Consider the following 3,982-nt stretch of genomic DNA (forward strand, 5'->3'; position numbering starts at 1 on the left):
GCTGGGAGGAGTGAGGACCCGCCGCCACTCGGGCTGGACCGCGTCCGTGCCGTCCTTGCTGCCGCCGACCCGGCCGCTGTGCCGACCCGCCAAGTTCGGGTGCCAGCCTCCGGGCGGACCTGTGTCTGCTGGAGGGGATTTGCCCTAATTCGCAGTTCCCCTTCTGCTCCCGAGTATCGAGTGTGCACAACCTCCGATATTTACGCCCAAGGTTCTTCAGTGATGCACGGAGTCCAGTTCACGGAATCGGGCTCTAGCGGTGGGTTAGAGTGAGGTGTAACTGGTGAGTTGGGGCATTTTGCTGATAGCCAGAGAGGGACTTTCAGTTCAGTGTTGAAATTATGCCAAGGCTAGCGCTTTTATGCAGAAAAATCCCAGGTGGAAATCATTCCTGCCATTAAATGTGAACATGTCAGTTTGCCTGAAAAGATGATGCAGGCTGTGGAGGTGTTAGTTGAAGTGAGAAATCTCAAGCTTCATTTCCTTAAGTGTTTTGCTTTTGCGAGAGACAGAATATTTTGTTACTCCTGTGTGGTTTTAGTTTAGTGTCATTTAAACAGGAATTGTCTGCTCAAGAATTCTACATCGTTCTTTAGAATACAATTCTAGTTGATCCTTCTGACTTGACATGGTTACTCATTTACCCGGAGTCCAGCGCTAGGCTGGATTGAAGGAAGCTCTCTACCCTTCTGCCGGTGCCACCCCTGTGCCATGCGCGGTGTAGAAAAGGAATGTCTCAATAGGGCAGTAGAATTTAGAAAGGTACCTTCCTATCTCTGAACTTAATAATTAAGCAGTATTCAAAACAGTAGGTTTTCTGTCTCTCCCGTAATATCATGTGACCACTCCTGTAGTGTAGTATTTAACCATCCACCCACAACTGCCTGGAAGTCCAGGGGTCCCCCTTCCTCTTGTCCAGCAGTGGGGACAGAAAGACTCTATGTTTGTTGGCTGGGAAGCAGTGAGGGCTAGGTGCGCAGCAGAGCGGTCCTGTGGCATTTTTGCCTATTGCATGAGTCGTGTGCCACTGGGGCAGGGAGCTGTCAGGGAGAAGTGGAGTGCCAGAAATGTTTGCATATTTGTTTTTTTATAAATTGGGTTTGCCAGCCGTATTTTTGTCTTTCAGAAATATTTACAGATTATTTCTGCATCTCCTTCCCCCAGTAGACTGGAATAGCTCTAGGGCAGGTGTCTTTTCCACCCTTTTATTCCACCACTTTATAACTTCTCTTGAGGGAGTGCGTGGGCAGAGCTAATAAGCAGGCCGTAGGGGCCAGGTATTAAGGTAAATGCTGCCGAGAGACTAAGGGGGGAAGGGCGCTTGGAGTGCCAGGGTGACAGTTCTCCCTGGGAGGTGACATTTGAGCACAGACTGAAGGAGGTACAGAGGCAGCATCAAGCTGGGACAAGCATTCCTAGCAGAGGGAGTAGCAAATGCGAGAGCTCTGAGGAAGGAGCGCGTGTGTGAGGAGGGCCCGGAACTGGCAAGGGTGGCCGACCTGACCTGCCATACCGGCAGGGTCGCGTCTGCTGTGCCCTTCCTGTCCTTGCCGTATGCCCACGTTTGACCCCTTGTTTTATGCCTAGCTCAAAAACATCACTGAAGCATTTCTTGAAGGCTTTTATCTTGCTGAAATCATTCCCTTGGTTCTGAGGATTTTATTTTTTACCTTCATTATGGAACATTGTCTTTCAGACTCTAATACCTTGGAGTGCCCGTCCTCTGGAGTCCTTGGTATGGGTTTTAGATACACGTCAGCCCTAGCAATCAACCCTGACTCCAAAACATAGAAAACTCTCACTAAGTGCATTCATTCGAAACCTCCTAGCCTGGGCTCGAGTTTTACTTAGAATTGGCTTAAGTGTCCTTCTACCCATCAGAATTTAGTCATTCATTGACACGAGGCTCTAAGCCTGATGGCTTTGCCACAGCAGTAATGGGGAAGAGCTGCGACTTCAGCCAACGACATCCGTCCTCTGGAGTCCTTGGTATGGGTTTTAGATACACGTCAGCCCTAGCAATCAACCCTGACTCCAAAACATAGAAAACTCTCACTAAGTGCATTCATTCGAAACCTCCTAGCCTGGGCTCGAGTTTTAGAATTGGCTTAAGTGTCCTTCTACCCATCAGAATTTAGTCATTCATTGACACGAGGCTCTAAGCCTGATGGCTTTGCCACAGCAGTAATGGGGAAGAGCTGCGACTTCAGCCAACGACATCTCTAAGACTACACATCTGATAAGGCTGACAGTTGCCAGTTTAATTTTTGAAGCAATATCTCGGGTGACTAAGCCAGTAGTTCCGGGCCCTGACGGGAGGCGGAGGTTGGAGCCCCGCAGTAGAGGTTTAATTCTGAGCAGTGTGAAGATCGTCCGAGCGCTTCCGTGTTTCCTGCAGAGCGTCGGGTGGTAATTCGCTTATCCTCTCTCACGGTACAGGGATTTAAACGTTCATCTCTACCCTTCAGTAGTGCATGTTTCCATTTCGTGCTGTGGGAGACTTAGATTTGCTCCGGCCTCTAAGCCGTTGTTAATGTGTGAGACATACAGAGTCACGCACCTATCTCTTTAAACTGAAGTTTCGGCTCATTTCACCGGAGTCAGGCATGGAGAACTCGGGCAGACTGAGACTGCAGCCCGGTTCGTTGTTGCCTTCCGTGTCCTCCAGCTGTGATTACAGATCTTGTTCTTGGTTTGTCTCTTTAGGTTTCTGCTTAGCCACCACAATTTGACCACAGTAACCTTTAGACTTTCAGTATTTGCTTGGCAATATTCGTGTGTTTCTGTAAATGATTGATAAGACTTATATTTCATAAAGATGTATTTTTACTTAGCTATAGAACAGACAAAACAACTTTCAGTTCCGACCCTGATGTTATTAATGAACCACGCCATGTCCTTTGGTCAGACACATTAATAAAGTAGAGGAATCTTTTTCTTTTGTGTGAATTTTCTTGATTGTTACCATAGATATGAGAGTGCATATATCTGTGTGTATGCACCACACATACGTGAAGTGCCAGCAGAAACATGTTCAAAGTATAACATGTACGAGTTCCCTCAATTTCCTTATAAATGCTGGGGGGCTGATTTTTTTTTTGCCCAGCATTATTCCATTTTTTTAAACTTTATACATTTAATCATTGTACATTAACATGGCTTGCAAAACGAATTTTCCCAGCATGAACACGCTGCACACCAGTCCAGTTAAAGATATCACACATGCTATCAGAAAGTCTTCCACTTCTGTGTCCCCAGTCGTCCTGTCTCTTTCTCTTTGATTCCCTTCCTCTCATTCTCCCCAGTTCTCAACCTCTCCCCGACACTCTATCCACTATCTGCAACCATTTGTATCTGATTATTAAGTTACTTGTTGACCAAATATAAGCTCTAGAGGGAATCCCCTTCTTTTAAAAATTTTTAACATGGGGACCAGCAGTTAGCGTAATGGCTATGTTGCTGGCCTCCCATGTAGTTGACTGTGGTTCGAGTCTCGGACCCGGTGGCTTAAACTCACGCCGGGCACGTGTGTGTGCGTGCCCAAGATTCCGAGAGGAGAATGGAAGAGAAGGGATTGCGGTGTGGCCATCTCCCCTGGGGGCTGATTTCTCGCTTTCTGTCTCTCTGTCTCTGTCTTTCTGGCGAGCGCACACGCTCTATAGCTTAAAAAAAAAAATCCTCCAAAAAAAGAAAAAAAAAATTTTTTAACATGAAGAACAATAAAACACTAATGGGCCAACAAATGGCATGGCACTTAAGGTGCTGATTCCACATGGCCAACTGCAGTTCGAGTCTCAGACCTGGTGGCTTAAAAACATGCTGGATGCGTGTACAGTTAGCGTAATGGCTATTCACTGGACTCCCACGTAGTCGACCACGGTTCCAGTCCCGGACCTGGTGGCTTAAAACTCAGGCCGGGCGCATGTGCGTGCGTGCCCAAGATCCTGAGAGGAGAATGGAGGAGAAGGGATTGCGGCGTGAC

This window comes from Tupaia chinensis, unplaced genomic scaffold (genome assembly GCF_000334495.1).
Source record: "Tupaia chinensis unplaced genomic scaffold, TupChi_1.0 Scaffold000591_1, whole genome shotgun sequence".
Classification (NCBI taxonomy): Eukaryota; Metazoa; Chordata; class Mammalia; order Scandentia; family Tupaiidae; genus Tupaia; species Tupaia belangeri.